Source organism: Cryptomeria japonica, chromosome 7 (genome assembly GCF_030272615.1).
Source record: "Cryptomeria japonica chromosome 7, Sugi_1.0, whole genome shotgun sequence".
Classification (NCBI taxonomy): domain Eukaryota; kingdom Viridiplantae; phylum Streptophyta; class Pinopsida; order Cupressales; family Cupressaceae; genus Cryptomeria; species Cryptomeria japonica.
In genome coordinates, this window is record NC_081411.1 from 402261757 (window position 1) to 402280272 (window position 18516).

The 18516-nt window shown below is 31.6% G+C and overlaps 2 non-coding genes across 2 annotated transcripts; one reads left to right on the forward strand and one right to left on the reverse strand.

The window, feature by feature from the left end:
• Positions 1-16899: 16899 nt before the first annotated feature.
• Positions 16900-16971, reverse strand: TRNAD-GUC (transfer RNA aspartic acid (anticodon GUC)). The gene has a single exon. It is a non-coding gene; the product is annotated as a tRNA-Asp (tRNA).
• A 200-nt stretch (positions 16972-17171) lies between these two features.
• On the forward strand, positions 17172-17242 carry TRNAG-GCC (transfer RNA glycine (anticodon GCC)). The gene has a single exon. It is a non-coding gene; the product is annotated as a tRNA-Gly (tRNA).
• The last annotated feature ends 1274 nt before the right edge of the window (positions 17243-18516 follow it).

Below are 18516 nucleotides of genomic sequence, written 5' to 3' on the forward strand. Positions count from 1 at the left end.
TTTCTGTTAATATCTCATCAGGGGTTTAGTTTTATTCAGATTAATTTTTTCATTAGTTTATTTTATTAGGTTTTTATGTTCCGACAGTTTTGTATAACAATTTACAACTATTTTTGCCTCCTCTTTATATCTGCTTGTTTATTTTATTTTGGTACACATAGTTTTTACGGGAATACAAATTATATTCAGATTGCCATTCTTTCTATTTTTTTCTATCTGCTAACAAAGATTCCAAATTGTTATTTTCTGCCTGGGCTATTAGTGGTATCAGAGCTTTGGAGTTTGGAGTATTATTTTATGTGAAGCATCTGAAGATTGTAACTTTCTACAAAATCAAAGTATGGAGACAAAAATTGATTTAGGTGAAATCAATTTATTTATTTTTACAAGAATTTTATATCTTGTTATAGTTGGTAAAGTTTGGCAAGATATTTTGAGCAATCCTATAAATTTACAAACTGTGCAAATTCTATATACATTTATTTTCAATTTACAATGCAGTCTATTGTTTCATTGATTGGGGAAATATTAACCGAAAAAGATACTTGGTTGAAATGGCATAGAAAAGTGGAAAATACATTAATTTTTAATGATTTATGGTATAAAATATGTGATGGAGATACCCAACCTACAAAACCAACAAATGTTAAAGAAAAAGAAATTTGGAATTATAGAAATTCAAAAGCCTTGGCTTTGATAAGAGCTTCAGTTAATGGAGATGTATATTGTCATATACAAGGATGCAAATTTGCATGGGAAGCCCTTGACAAGTTAAAATTTTTATTTGATTCTCATTCAGAATTAGAATTTATTCAATTACAATTAAAATTGTTCAATCTTGAATTAAAAAATGGAAATGTTATGAGTTTGGCTTATGAAATTAGAGCCATAAAACAAGATGTTAATGCTGCTGGTGGGAAAGTTGATATTTATCTCACTGCTTTTATTAAGGTACTCCTTCCAACACATTCTACTTATCTAGAGTCCCTTCAAGCAAGTAACCAATTGAAAACCATTACTTTTGATTTATTGGTTGAAAAGTTGGCTGAACATGAAAAAGCTTTTGGAAGAAAAATAGATAATACTAATGAAAATGTTTGTTTTGGTCACCAAGAAAAACCTCTAAATAAGAGCTCTTCAAGAGGAGGTTATAATGATAGAGGCAAAGGTAGAGGTCAATGGAGGAAAAATGATAATGAAAATGATAAGCAACATTTATATTGTAAAAGATGTGGTAGAAAAGGAAGTTATGAAGCACATGAATGCAAGCTGTCATGGGATAAGATAGAAAGTTTTAAAGAAAATGCTTTTAAGAAAAAAGATAAAACAAAAGTTTATAATGATGATAAACATTCAGATGATAAAATTCCAGGAGCAACCCAATTTTCTTGTGATAGTGATGATGATCAATATGTGCTTTTTGTTTCTGACTTTACATCTAATTCCTCATGGTATGATTCTTGGATCTTAGATACTGGAGCCACACAACATATGACATTCCAACGTGATTACTTTGAGGAATTTCATGAAAGTGCATGTCGTCCAAATTATTTAGCTGATAAATCAAGTCTCAAACTTATTGGAAAAGGAACTATTCAATTTAAGTTGCCTAATCTTCTAGACTTTGTGCTTCATGATGTATTGTTTATTCCTCAATTGCAACATAATTTGTTATCACTAGTATTGATTCGACAACAAGGCTACTCTATTCTGTTAAAAGATGGGCAAGTTGTTGTTAGAAAACAATCAAATAATCAATTTGTATTCACTGGATGCGAGGATGGGAGATTATTAAAACTAAATGGCACTTCTTCTTTTTCTAAATTTTTTGCATATCTTACTGAAGAAGGTAGTCTATCTCCTATTCTTTTATGGCATGCAAGCCTTGGGCATATTGGTTATGATAACATTCATATCCTGCAAAAGAATGGTGTTGATGGCTTACCTATTTTGCCTAAAACAATTGAAAAATGTGAAGCATGTATTCTTGCCAAGCAACATAGAAATTCTTTTCCTCGCTCCACTTGGAGAGCACAAAGAAAATTGCAGCTTATTCATTCTGATTTATGTGGGCCTTTACCAGTAAATTCTGTGGGAGGATCTAAGTATTTCATGTTGTTTATTGATGATTATAGTCGCATGACTTGGATTTATTTCTTGCAGCAAAAATTAGAAGCTTTTGAAATTTTAAAAGGTTTCGTGTTATGATTGAAAAACAAGCTCAATCTCAAATTGGTACTCTTTGGATAGATAATGATGGAAAATTTACTTCTCTAGTTTTTGAGGATTATCTACATCAAAATGGGATCCAACATCATCTTACTGTTCCAGTTACTTCTCAACAAAATGGTGTTGTTGAACGAATGAATAGAACTATCATGAATATGGTTCGTGCAATGTTATATTTTCAAGGAATCAAATTACATTTTTGGGCTGAAGCAACAAGAACTGCAATTTATCTTCGTAATAGATCTCCATCATCTCCATTACACCAATCTATTCCATATGAAGTGTGGTTTGGATATCCTCCTTCTATTTGACATCTTCACATTTTTGGTTCCACTTGCTATGCTTTAATTCCCAAGGACAAAAGAAGTAAGTTGCAACATCACAGTATGAAGTGTATTTTTCTTGGTTATTTAGAATCTTCCAAAGCATATAGGTTGTATGATGAAGTCAACAAAACTTTCTTTATTACATGTGATGTTGTATTTGTTGAAACCTCCAACATTGCTGAAAATGATGAATGTAAATTCAAACAGTTTGATACAATTACAAATTTTTCTCCTTGGATAGAAAACTCTTGTGAGATTCCACATATAGAATCTATATTTCCAAGTGATCTAATTCATGCCACTCCATCAATCAATGACCAAGAAGAAACCCATCATGATGAGCTTGAACTCTCCGAACCATTAACCACTAATACAACATCTAGTAATGAAATGGTCACATCTTTTATGCAACCAAAGTCTTCTCATAAGTGGGCAAAACAAGTCCAAAAAACATTGAAAGATTTAAGACCTGATGAAATAGGTAAAACAGGTACAAGAAGATCTTACAAAGCAAGGCTCCAAGCTCAAACCAATAGTGCAGATAACTTGGAGACCATTGGTGAACTCAATCTCATAATTGACTCTGAACCATCATCCTATAATGAAGCCAAAAATATTACAGTATGGAGGAAAGCTATGCAAGATGAGTATGGCGCTCTTTTGAAAAATGACACATGGGAGTTGGTTGATCCTCCACTTGGTTGTAAACCTATTGATTGCAAGTGAATTTTTAGAAATAAATATAAAGTAGATGGTAAACTTGACAAACACAAATCCCGACTTGTTTCCAAAGGTTATGCTCAAAAGGAGGGCATAGATTATGATGAAACCTTTGCACCTACAGCCAAATGGACCACCATTCATCCTTTGTTGGCCCTTGCAACTCAATATGGGTGGAAAATTCACCAAATGGATGTTAAAACAACATTCTTAAATGGTGATCTCAAAGAATCAATTTATATGACTCAACCAGATGGGTATGCAGTCAATGGAAAAGAACACCAGGTATGCAATCTTGTCAAATCATTATATGGTTTGAAACAAACTCCTCGAGCCTGGTATGAAAAACTTACCAAGTATCTCTTAAAGTTGAATTTCCATCATTTTGAATTTGATGATGCCACACTTTTTGTTAAAAAACTTGATAACATTATTGTCTATCTTGTTGTTTATGTGGATGATTTATTTATCATTGGTCCTAATGAGAATAATATTCAAAATGTGAAAGAACAACTGAAGCAAGGTTTTGATATGACTGATTTGGGCCATCTTCATTACTATTTGGGTATTGAGGTAACTCAAAAACCTCATTTTATTTTTATCACCCAGAAAAAATATATTGGTGAACTTTTGCATAAGTTTGGCATGGTTGATTGTAAGCCCCTTAGTACTCCTATGGAGCAAAATCTTAAGCTCTCTTCAGATGACCCTTCAGCATTGGTTGATGCAACTATGTACATGAAACGTGTTGGTAGTTTGATTTATGCTACAACTACCCATCCAAATATTTCTTTTGTTGTTGGAGTTCTTTCAAGGTTTATGCAACAACCTAAAGAAACTCATTGGTTAGCTGCCAAACACATTCTTTGCTATTTGCAAGGTACTCAACACTATGGGCTCAAATACTCCAAGACAAACCAATTTTCTCTGGTTGGCTATTCTGATTCTAATTATGTAGGTGATTCCACATATGAAAAATCTACATCCAGGTATTTAATGTATCTTGGATCTGTTGTCATCTCTGGGAGATCTAAAAAGCAATCTATTTCAGCTGCCTCTTCTTCCGAAGCTAAATATATGACCACCTTTGAAGCAACTCGGGAAATCTTATGGCTTCGAAGAATTCTTGAAGACTTGTAGACACCACAAATTTCATCAACTCCAGTCTTCATTGACAATAAATCTGCTATCAAAATGGCTAAAAATCCAGTATTTCATGATCGCACCAAGCACATCAATACAAAGATTCATTTGATTCGGCATCATGTGAAAGATGGCAGCATATACCTTAAATATTGCCCCACTGTAGATCAACCAACAGATATTCTTACCAAGGCTTTGGGCAGAGAAAAGTTTGAGAAGTTCAGAGAAATGCTCGGCTTAACCCCTTTAGATTAAGGGGGGGATGTTATTATCTCATCAGGAGTTTAGTTTTATTTAGATTAATTTTTTCATTAGTTTATTTTATTAGGTTTTTCTGTTTCGACAGTTTTGTATAACAGTTTACAACTGTTTTTGCCTCCTCTTTATATCTGCTTGTTTATTTTATTTTGGTACACAGTTTTTATGAGAATACAAATTATATTCAGATTGCCATTCTTTCAATTTTTTTCTATCTGCTAACAGAGATTCTAGATTGTTATTTTCTGCCTGGGCTATCACTTTCTTCGTGGAGTTCTAAAACCCTCAAATTTTTCAATGAGTGAAGATTTCTCTACCCATGTTCAAACCAGCGTAGGCATACCAGATCTCTTGATTTATCACCAATTACTTGACTATAATAATTTCCTATGCTTGAAAAAAATTTAATCCAAGCGAATTGGGTGTGAGGCTATAATCTCCTTTGCTTGTGTTTACTATGAGCTCTCCGCCTTGGGAACATTGAGGAAACACAACTTTGCTAGTGGATTCATCTATTGTGGCCATTATTCCCCAAATGCTATTTCACTTTCAAATAGGGAAAAAAAAATCAAAACTAATGGAAAATTTGAATTTCATGGAGACAAAAATGAAACAACTTCAAAGGAGGTCACGACATCATTGTTTACAGAGATAATCAAAGAAAGTGACAATCTTGCCTCTGCTTTACCTCTACTTCATTATCAACATTAGCAATCTGTTGGGGAGACCAAAGATGGTAGGCTGACTCTACAACCCACAGTGATGGAAAAATGGCTATATATTCTTCAACTCTACTATATTCATTGGGTGGTAAAAGAATTGACTCCTCATTGGACGTAGCCTCAAATGGGTGGATCTGTTAGTATACAAACCAAAGGGACAAACAAAAGAATAGAAAAAATTCAACTGTTGATGTGCCCACCCAATTATATCTTGGTAATCCTGCAATGACCTTTCACAACTTAGGTTCTTCACGGGTTACCTTAAACATCACACACTAAGCCACTTCTACCGCTTATGTGGTAGGTGTGGGCCCGGTTTTGTTGCCAACATCCATTCCCATTGCCATTCAATCTATACTCACCATTAATTTTAAATCCAAAATGATTCCCACTCGACAACCCATTAGTTTCCGTTGTCGTTAAATATTTGAATCAAGTTGTTCGCGCGTTGTAGTAGGTGGATGCCCGTAAGCAATTAACTTCGTCTTTGTTGGAGCTCAACATTATTTTGCACATTTTTATTCTTCTCGACCGTGGGAGAAAAATACAGCCTCTCAAAACAGGGTTTCCATGAAGATTTGTGTTTGATAATGTTGCCAAGGGTAACAAATCCATTGTTGATATAGGGTTGAATAGAGTATTTTATTCCGTGGCTGCATCAACTAGGATATGACAGTGTGGTGGATGAAAAGAGAAATATTTCTAGCAAAGATGCACTACCGATGATAGAAAGGTTGGGGGTGGAGCCATATTTGTTTTCTCAAGCTCGTGAAGAAGAGCACAATAATGATGTTCTTTGTGGGTTCACCCCACTTGATTTGTGCTTTGACAATATTGGGAGCAAACTTCCAATTCTATTATGTTGTTGCCTACATGCTCCATGAAATCTGTTCAAATGATTATGATATGGATTACATGAAAAGCTAAAAGAAAACCAGTCAGTAATGTGTAGCCAGGTTTAAAACCAAATTTTATAACCATTGCAAGCATCCTCCCAACCTGCGTGAAAATGAGAGCTTTGGAACAGGGTATGGAAATCCATCACATTATAAACAATAAAAATAATTTTTCAGATGTAGCTACAACTTACTTGGTAGACGTGTATGCAGAAACATTATACACATAGACAAAGCACATGAACTGTTTGACATAAATCTCTAAGAATTATTTGACAAAATGCCATGATTATAGGATATGGAGATGTATGTCGGTTTCTACAATGAACCTAGCTTGTTGTTTTGACTACGCATTGCCATTCAGATGATGGATATCACTAAAAATCAAGAGTGTATTACAACTTTATATTTAAAATTGTTACAGAGACATTGCTTGCCCTTTGGCATTATTGTAGTTATATTTGTATAATATTAAAAGGAGGTTGCAACATTCCTTTAAAATGATACATGGCTAATATTGCATATGAAAACAAGCCTTATCTGAATTACTTTCATAAAGATTAAAGATTATTGTTGAAGACTTCTAATTTCTAGCTTGTATTTTTATCCATTATGTAGTGCCCCTACCCTAGTCAGCTTTGTAAAACCGGTTTGACCTTGGTTGATTTTTTTTATGTGGCATTCCTCGATGGTTGATTTACCATTATGTAATGTTGTAGTAAGATATTATGATTATTGTGCATACCTATTAATGTGTTTTTGTATCAATTCTTATGTAAGTTTATTTGTGCTCCTGATTCGTGTTATTAATCTCGGGCTAACGCTTTCATTATATATATATATATATATATATATATATATATATATATATATATATATATATATATATATATATATATATATATATATATGCTCGTGTGACTCATGGTTGCAGGAGATTGTAGGAACAATACCGCCTAGGTGCGAGGTTCGTCTTCACCTAGAATCACAGGTTTGAGTGTACCTCTTTGGTCCTTAGAGTTTGGATTAGGTGGTCGTAAATCCCTCATTTTACCCTAGTCGTGCTCAAGTGAGTGCCATATGTGGTCCGTTAGTTTCCCTTTTCGTTTGGGTTTGCGGGTCATGTATTTGGTTGGCTTTCTTGGGTTGCGTGCTTTACGTGTGGTAAAATTGAGTATTTAATCCTAAGTATTTAATTTGATTTAATGTGTTCATTTACGCATTAGTAATTAAGGAACTAAATTAAATAGGTTTATTTTATGTGATTAATCATTAACTAAAAAGATCGCTCTATTTATGCTTGTAGCAAGTTCAATTTAATGGTTAATTTTAAATAATGAATTTATGCAATTTATGTATTTTGAAAGGAAAGATTTAAATTTATTCGAAATAGAAATAATTTAATCTCTTTTGCGTTTTGGAATAGAAAGGTTAATTTCAATTATTTAAGAAAATCAATTTTAATTAGAAAAACAAGTTTAATATATATATATTTGATATAGTGTGAAAGATTGATTTTGGGATTTTATTTTAATTAAAAATATTTTACCCTCATTAATATTTTGAAATATAAATGTTAGTTTTGTTAATATTGAGAAAATTAGAAATTAAATGAGGAAGAGAAAGCATTTTTATTTTTCTAATTAGAAAAGCAAGTTTAGAATATTTGAATAGTTTGATTTTTCATTTTATTTAAAAGAAAGTGTTTTAAATTCAAAGATAAGAGATTAGGTCAAATACTCTTCCATTTTTTTTAACCTAGGTTTGAAAATATTTTTTGGGGGGGGATGATTTTTGGAGAGCAATTTTTTTTGATTTTGGAGGAGATTTGGGCATTTTGGGAAGGAAGGATTTCTTGAGCTGCAGGTTGGGCTCTTCATCAGATCTTGCCAAGAATGCGAAATGAGGTAGGATTCAGATGCATCTATTTGATTTCTTATTGTATTGAGTTTGTTTTTCTAAAACCAAGTATTGGGGAATGGTTGTTCATGATGAAATCTTGCTTAAAATCTCCAATGGGTGTTCTCTGATTTAAGTTTTTTTATATGGAAATTTGTTTTGGGGTTTGGCAGTTTGGTGGAATCATTGTATGAGAAATGATCTTCTTTATGCCCAAAATTTTTTATTTGGTTGAGGAAATTTTGACTATTTTAGGCTTGGTTATTCTGGAAATTTTAATAATTTGTTATCCATGGACATTCTGAAAACTGTCTGAAGTCTTTGTTTGAAACTGTGAATATTAAATCAAACTAGGGTTTCTTTTTTTTTTTGTAAAGCATTAAATGTATAATAAAATATTAAAAAATGAAATTTTATATATTTTATTAATGGCGGATTTAGGGTTTGGAGGGCCGAGGAGCTGAGGCTCAACTCATGCCCCCCTTCCCTCCATAGGCTCACAGTTTGTAAGGTCTGCGACTACACTAGTGGCCGCAGAGCTCTGCAACCACAGTGCGGCTGCAGAAGCCTGCGACCCCACTGTGGCAGTGGGGACCTGCGACCCCATGGCAGCCGCAGAGACTTGCAACCCCATGGTAGGCTGCAAAGACCTGCGACCCCATGGTGGCCGCAGAGTCTCGCGTCCACAGTGTGGAGGCCGTGGGTCTGCGTCCACCATGGTGGCCGTAGCCTCCGTGGCTAGGGCACGACCACCCCCACTCCCGTGGATGGGAGGTGGGCCCACAACTGCCCCTTTGCTATTTTATTTTATTTTATTTTTATTATTATTTTTTTTAAATTAAAAAAGAAAATAAATAATTGCATCCCAATTTAAATTTGGTTTATTTAAAAAGTTATAATATTATTTTGTTAAAATGTTTTTTTTTAAATAGCTTTTTTTAAATTATTAATTATTATTTAGTATATATTTTATTAATTAATTATTAATATATATATATATATATATTAATAATTAATTTGTAATGTTTTATTAATTATTAATTAGTATATATTTTATTAATTACGGATTAATATATATATATATATATATATATATATATATATATATATATATATATATATATATATATATATATATATATATATATATATATATATATATATATATATATATACTAATTAATATTTAATTTGTATTTTTCTATATGCAAGGAAATATCAATTAAATTAGAAAATGATCATTGACATTATTTCCTTTAACATTTGTATTTCCATTTTTGGAAAGTCTATATGTGTTGCAAGAGATGAGATTTGATTATCGTTTTTGATAAAAAATGGAAATGATGTTTTATTTGAAAATGCATATCATATTCTTAGTTGATTAATGAATATTTGATTTTTATCATCGTGTTCCGCATATATATTAAATTATTATCATGTGATTTTGGTTCAAAAACTCTCGATGAAGTATTTAAATTATTGTATGATGCAATTGAACTATAGTGAGTAAACCATAAATGTCATGTTTTTAGATAAGGTAGACAGATAGAAATCAAATTAGACAAATTAGAAAACTGGGTCAATTGTTGTGTGAAAACAATAGGAAAGAAGATTGTCTTTTCCAATTTATGCCTATGCATGTTAAATTTTCTATATTTGCATTGGCTTAAGAAATGGCAAGTCCTTGATGGCGAATGTTGAATATTGTCGCATGTTGATTTGGGTACCTATTTATGTCCTTGATCTCAAGTATTTACTGTTTTCATGTGTTGGTGTTGTATCCGGTCATGTCCTCTTGTTTTTGCCCTTGTGAGAACCTGATATCTATGTTAGAGCATGGGTTGCTTATGAGGGATTGTGAAGACTTAGTTTCGCGGATCCACCAGTCAATTTTTGTATTTGTTTCTTATTATGTTCAGTTGGATCCTTTTCCTATTCAGGGATCATTCTTGTATTTAATGACCGATGTGGTTGTATGTATTATTGGTTTAAGTGCGTCTTGATGGCAGCATGTAAATGATGTGAACCTTATGTATTCCACACCCTATTATTTTATGAGAGGTGTCTTGTAGTTGAGCAGACCCAGAGATGTAGCCCACTAGGGGTGAACTCCGATATCATTTGGTGTTATGTGGTGTTTATGTCCTTTTGTTTCCTCTTTAATTTAGCATGTATGGATGACATTATATTAAAATGTGTAATATGGATTAGATGAAGTTAATCGTAAATGCATGTATGTAGTCATCTCATTAATTCGGTAATTTGGATCACGAAGAATGTAAATTCGAATAATTGGAATGTATTAATTTGTTGATAATGCAATTAAAGTATGCTTGGAAAGCATTCATTAGTTTATTATAAAATTAAAATATGTAATGTATTAGATGCATGACTTATGTTTTAATAAAAGTTTGGGCGAAATGTGTGGTTAAATTTTAATGGATGAACTTCATCATGTTAGCTATATTTTAACTTTAATGGATGTACTTCATCAAGTTATCTATATCATTAACCTTAATGGATGAACTTATCATGTTATCTAAATTTTAACTCTAATGGATGAACTTCATTATGTTAACTATATTTTAACTTTAATGGATGAACTTCATCATGTTAGCTATATTTTAACTTTAATGGATGAACTTCATCATGTTAGCTATATTTTTACTTTAATGGATGCACTTCATCAAGTTATCTATATTTCTAACCTTCAAGATGAACTCATCATGTTATCTAAATTTTAACTCTAATGGATGAACTTCATTATGCTATCTATATTTTAACTTTAATGGATGAACTTCATTATGTTATCTATATTTTTACTTAATGGATGAACTCATCATGTTATCTATATTTTTACTTAATGGATGAACTCATCATGTTATCTATATTTTCAACCATAATGGATGAACTCGTCTTGTTATCTATAATTTTAATTCACCAAATGAATTATATCCTTGATTAAAGTAATAACTGGTAATTAAGTAAATCAACTAATTTGGGTTGATTAGCGTGGGTTGAGTTAAGTGTTGAATCAAGTAATCATGCTGGAAAACCCTTTAGGTGTTAGCTAAGTATTCCGTTGTGTGATATGAGCTTATGATAACTCATTGTACCATTATGTTGTGTTTAAATCTCTTAAAGAAAATAATATTTGCACTCTATTCTTGAGTTTTAGCCTTATCCCTTCGAGGTTTCCTGGCGGAGCATTACACATTATTTTGACAAGCTAGCCACCCTGTTTTTCAACACTTATGTGTTAATATGAACTTAAAAACAACTTTACTTTAACTAAATATTCTCTAAGGAATAATGAGTCTATTAATGATTGGAGTTAGCCTCCAATAATTATGCGATAAAATTTGTGTGTATGTAATTTTTTTTTAAACTTTACATATTTGAAACTAATGGTTGGAATTATGGGGCCTCCTTGCTTTCTCCAACCCTTAAAAATGTCAAGAGAATAATACATTTCTAGAAAGAAATGATAAGAATGAATCTAAATCTAGTTCCAATCAAATGTCTACTACATCTAATTTTATATCATTTAAACATTAAGGACCTAGAAAATTTGCAAAACTTACCAAACCATTGAATAGTTTTACCTGTTATTGTACCTTTAAATTTTTCAATTTTTTTATCCAATTTATGGTCATGGTCTTCTTCACAGCCAATAATGTGAAGGTATACACATTGATTTAGGCAATTAGTATAACATATCTATAGAAGAATTTGATATAGTTGAAAATTTAGCTTCAAACAATCATACACATTTATGTGTTGCTCTAAGAATAACCAATGGCATTCTTGTAGACAATTTGAGGAATATTATTTTTTCCCTTGATATGGGGATCAAGGAAGGGGATGAATTTTTCTATATAATTCCTTCATTGATCAGATTTTATAGTTTACTTTGGAGAGCTTACAATAATTAAATATCATACCCTCTATGATACATCAATGTCTAAAATATGTTTGTGAAGAGAAAATTGTGAAAGTGATGAGTGATACATATGTACCTATTTTAAAGCCAAGAACATCAAAATTGAAGATTATGTTGTCACTATAAAATATATTTGTAATGACAACAACAATAAGGAACATCAAATAGAAGCTCCATGTGAAACCTTGAAGATATAAATCATTATATCAAAATGATTGGGCAACAAAAGAATAAAGAAAAAGTTAAAAGGAAAAATTAGGAGAAAAGGAAGGCCTCTTTGAATTGTCTTTTAATAATCTAGCACAAAAAATAGCTTATAACTATTGTCCTCCACCAATAAAGAAAGAATAATAGGATCATTTCTTCATATGTACCAAAGCAAGGACGTTTTCGACCTTATGCTTCAATGAATAATAAGAAAACAACATTCATTGATCTCATTTCTACCTCTTTTAAAGGTGCTACTTTTATATGTGCTCCAAAGAAAAATTAGATAACATAAAAAAAGAATAAGTGAATCTAAATCCACAAGTACAATAACAATAATATAATTTTTCTTTCTTTTATTCTACATATATCAATCACATCCAATGACATTATATCATGTTGAAATTCAAAATATTGAAAGTGGTTGTAAATAAGATGAAAACAATTTATTAGATGATAATCAATCTAATATTATTGGCTGAGATTTGGATCTTTTGTACTTTACATACCTATCTATATGCTTTATAGTATTTTGATGGTTCCCCTACTTGGGAAGCATATATTTTGCCTTTTCCACTACCCTATAATATTGATTGAAAAAATTTAATACTTTTTTTAGATATGATTGCGATTATAATTCAATTACACTTAGAGTTTCTGATCACATGTTACTAATGTAGAATATTTCTTATGATGATTGTAATTTTTCTAAGATATTCCACATGATTCAAATGATTATGATAACAATTTAGAGTCAACTTACTTCAAACATGAAAATAGTGTTGGACACTCTCAAGGAAATTAATTAAGACTATAAGAGTGAGCAAAATTAAATAGATGTTTCTTATGAATATAAAGATATAATTTATTAATTATACCATATGAATCTTTAACAAAAAACCAATTAAAAGTTAATAAATGGAAAAAATAAGGAGGAAATGAACTTGTCTTCATTGTCTCCTAATTATTCTAAGCATGAAAACAAACTCATCTATCCTAACCCTTGATCCTCCATCCACATCTCATCTATGAATCAAACCATCCTCAATATATTTGAATAAAACCACTCCATTCGAAAGTCATGTTGTCAAATTGAAGAGAAACCATATACCATCACCTTATCTATTTGAGCATAGCAATAAGATCCTTGGGAGATCAATAAATATTCATCAAGTTTTTGCATGCATCATCCACTTTATCAAGCTCAAATGAAGGTTTAAGTAGAGGAAATGTCTACAAGTTTATGTTTTTTGCATTTTAATCTTGTTTGGAGATAGAGTATTTACAAGAGTGCAACCTGAAAGGGAATATTAAAATCATAGACATATAGTCCCCCTTGAAATTATTGAGAAAATAAGTCTAGTGGTCTACAAACTTATTTTATTTTCACACCTATGTAGATTACCAGATGTCATCTATCTATATAGGTTGAAAAAGCATCTTCCTAAACTAAATCATGTACTTTATTAGTCTCCCTTGCATATGTATGTAGATATCAAGGTTTAGGTAGAAGTAACCCAAACATTATATTAGTAGACACTTTCACTTTTAAACTATATCATTACTTAAGTTAGGGTGCCATGGGATTAAAATAGGACTAATTTAGAAACATGTGAAGAAACCCAAGAAATGCAATTTATATACCCATTATTATTTTTAAATTGCATCTTTGAGGTGGTACTCCTTGAGAGGGGCATAAATCCAACTCCCTAATATTTCTTATTTTTTTTTATCTAAGCTAGTATTAGGATATAAATATTAGAGCCTTGTGAATTATGATCCTAAATGGAATAACCTAAATTAATTTTAGTTTTAGAGCCAAATGATTATGATTAGCTCACAAAAATCATATCATATTTTATAACAATCTTATATCATAAGTAGTTTAGAGTAGGAATGATTGTTATAGGATTGTAGGAATTTAGTGGCATCCATAATTGTTTTAATTTTTGTTGAGTACCATAATGGTCTTAAGAATACATAGCATAATAATGATATCTAAAAATGGTGGAGCCTTATCATGTATGACTACATTGGAATATTGTGTTACATTTGTAACTATTAAGATGTTAGAGCTCTCATATATTTTGGTATAACATTGATCATGTAATTAGAAGACATGTGAGAACATCCTACAACTTGTTTAATCCCATATGATTATTATAAGATGGTTAATCCACTAATTCACTACAAAGTAAAATTGATTATAATTGTATATGTCCTACATAAAGTTCTCTATTCTTGTTGGTCAAAATCCTTTGATGGTGGGACATATGAGATTGTTTTATTGAATAAAAAGTGATTTCCTTAAAACTATGACTAGAAGTATCTTGTATTGAGATAGGTAGTTTTATGGTTGTCACATGCTTAAGGGGCAAGCTCTCTTTGTGTCAAATCAAGATTACATGAACCATTCATCTCACCTCCCATAAATTCCCCTTGATTTTACAATTAAATTAATTTCCACCTTTGAAAATTAATAAAATAGTATTAGGGTTCAATGAAAACTTTATTTTATCATTACAACATTAAATTGAGTGCTTGCAATATTTATGTAAGGCAAAATAGGATTTGTAACGTATAATCATAAATGCATTTATATTTTTTAAATTACCATTGATAAAATCTTAGGTGTTAAAAAAGGTATGCTTGACAAGCATTTGATCATTTTCTTGAGACTTTTTATTTGATCCTAAGCTTAGTTCCTTCCTTGTTTTTTGACAAAAACTCCTTTGTTTGTCATTTTCTCATTCCTTATTAATCTTCATACATAATGAACGTCAAATTAGAGGGCATCTACATTACCTTTTACCTATCCTCATATTTTATGGAGGATATAAATCTCTTGATTGCAAATTTTACTCAATATCATAAGATTCTTTCATCTATCCACAATTTAAACCTTAGGGTACGAGACCAAATTTGACACAACTATAATATGAGGTCCCAATTAAAGGTATGCCCAATAATATAGCAAAGAGACTCACAATAGAGAACACACTCGCAACAAGGAAGATAACACAAGGAGATGGTATGAGAACAATGCTTTCCAATAATTTGAATGCTGAATATTAAATATTTATAAATAAAATAAACAACTATTCAAACTTGACTATATAGTTAGATTTAAATCCTATTATAAGGCCAAGACGAAGACCTTGAATAATTACACAAAACTACTATTTACCAAATTTTATAACAAGATTTTAGTGGCCAAAACCCATCTATTTTCATTAATTTAGTATGCTCCAACATTCAAAATATAAAACTTTGTCTAATAAATTAAAGGCGTAAAATCTATTGCTAATCTAAAATTTTTAGTAGTTATTATTGACTGGATCATCCAATGATATGTAACAATTAACTATTGGTCTTGTCTAATTGTCATCTATCAAATGCAACTGTCATGTGGACATTGCATTATCATTACTTGTGCCCAATCTTCTTACTATTATGCATAAACAGCAAGGGTTTATCAATCATGGAGCACTCTTGGCACAATGATGCTATTGCATGATCTTCCTTCTTCCATGCACATGCTAAATTTTATGCACAAAATTTGATGACTTGTAGGATTTCACTTACCAAACATATGTCCTTAAATCAATAGAAAAATAAATATCACTATATCAAATGTTGATTTATCTAAGACAAGACAATTAACAATTTATACTAGAATGTACCTTAAATTGTTAGCTTAATAATGGATATCAATTGATAGAAGAAAGATGAATTTTTATTAATTTATTATATAATTGAATGATATATATATAAAATAATTTAAAAAAAATAAAATATTTTGAACATATAATATTTTTTTTATAATGATATATGAAATTACATTTTTTAACAAATCTATAAGTGAATAATGGTCCATATAAGCAAATTTTTAATGCAAAATCCTGTTTGTCTCCTTGTGCAGCACCATGTTAATATGCTACCGAAAAACTATAAAAGTTAATACCCTTGCATTCCATGCTCATGTTCCGTGTGGACCCCACAAAGCTTGTAGAATATAACTTAGGAAGTGGTCTGCAAAATAATGTTGAGCTCCAACGAAGACGAAGTTAAATGCTTACGGGCATCCACCTACCACAGCGCGCGAACACCTTGATTCAAATATCTAACGGCAACGGAAACTGATGAGCTGTCCAGCGGAAATCATTTTGGATTTGAAATTAACGGTGAGTACAGATTGAACGGCAACGGGAACGGGAACGGATGCTGGCGACAGAACCGGGCCCACACCTGCCACATAAGCGGTAGAAGTGGCTTAGTGTGTGATGTTTAAGGCTGGCCGTTGTTCCTTAATGAGGTGACATAACGTATGGGTAATACTGGATATTCACGTGATAAAAAATCTAAAAGTTCAAACAAATGTTCAAATATTAAGTATATTACCATCTTTGAGTAAGAAGCTTAAGAAGTTCTATATTAATCGTAGAGATGTTATAAAATAAACTATAAAAAGTTTCTGTTAGAAATATTCAAATTAAGATCCAGATGTGATCCTTAAAATTCTCACAGATAAACGTATATGGTCAAAAACAGTAAAACGCCGCTGCCGGGGATCGAACCCGGGTTACCCGCGTGACAGGCGGGAATACTTACCACTATACCACAACGACGAATTAAACTCTTATCTCAGAAATCCAATTTGAAAGAATATAATTATGATAGACGTTATTTTCCCTGCTTTTAATAAGAAAACAAAGGAGTCGTTGAAGTGAACATGGGAATGCAGTTGAGATTTCTATTTTAATCCAACTTTCAACGCTCCTTTTCATTTTACAAGGGTATTACCTAAATTATGATAGGTATTTCAGTGGCACCAGTGGTCTAGTGGTAGAATAGTACCCTGCCACGGTACAGACCCGGGTTCGATTCCCGGCTGGTGCACATCACGTTAGTCAGCAGACTAACATTTTAAATTCAAAGGATGTAGAATATATTTTATGATGTCAACATAGTGTCTCACATTGTGGGCATTAAACATAGTGTCTCACATTGGCCTGTGTCTATACAGCACCCAGACTGTACCATTGACCATGTTTTTTAATTAATTAATAATTAAAATATAATGAGTGTTTATTTTTCAATAGTCAATGGTACAATATGGGTGCTGGATAGACGTTGCCGTCACATTGTGGGTATTAAATATAGATTGTTAAATTCAAAGGATGTAGAATATATTAAACATAGTGTCTCACATTGTGGGCATTAAACATAGTGTCTCACATTGTATGGATGTAGAATATATTTAATCATGTCAACAGCCTCTCACATTGTGGGCATTAAATATAGATTTTAGAATTCTATGATTAGATATTGTTTGGCTATGTGTAAAAAAAGAATGATTAGTTTTGGTTTTATGGTTGTGCTTTTGGCTCAGACATTTTCCCAAACAGTTGTTTTGTATCTTTGCTTTTCGCTCAGACATTTTGTGAAACGGTTGTCATGCATTTATGCTACATAAATCCTTTCTTTAACTTGGTTCAGATATTTTGTGAAACGGTTTTCTTGCATTTATGCTACATAAACCCTTTCTTTAACTTGGTTCAGACATTTTCCTAAACTACATAAACCCATTCTTTAACTCGGTTCAGACATTTTCCCAAACAGTTGTCTCACATCCTTGCAGTAAAAATGATGCAGGAGCATCCGGGTTTACAGTTGTCTAGTATCCATGCTGCAGGAGCTGGCGAACCTGCATTGCCCAAAAATATTTTTAAATTTGTTTTCTCAGTTTTGTTTGCTTTGGCATCTTTGTGTTCAGTTGGCTATGTTAAGCGAGGCGGTGTTTGGCCTGTATTAATGGGTTCTTAGAAGTTGGAGTGTGTTTGAAATGGTTTGGAACATCAACATTATACCTAGCGTCTAAGGTGAAATTGACATTTGTCTCAAGAAGCAAGGATATAATTGTCGAGGGGATTTTTAGCATCACGAAAGAGAAGTGCATAGTTGTTTGTAGATGTGTTTTGTATTTATTGACTTCGTTTTACTGCAATCTTTGTAACTGTTTGGAAATTTGGTTTTCTGAGTTGTTTGAGAAGCATGCAGAGCTATTAATTAATATAATGACAATGTAAAAGAATTTAAATCATAAATTATACGTGAGAATTTAAATCATAAATTATAGTGTGATATTTATATTATGTATCTACAAGTAAGAA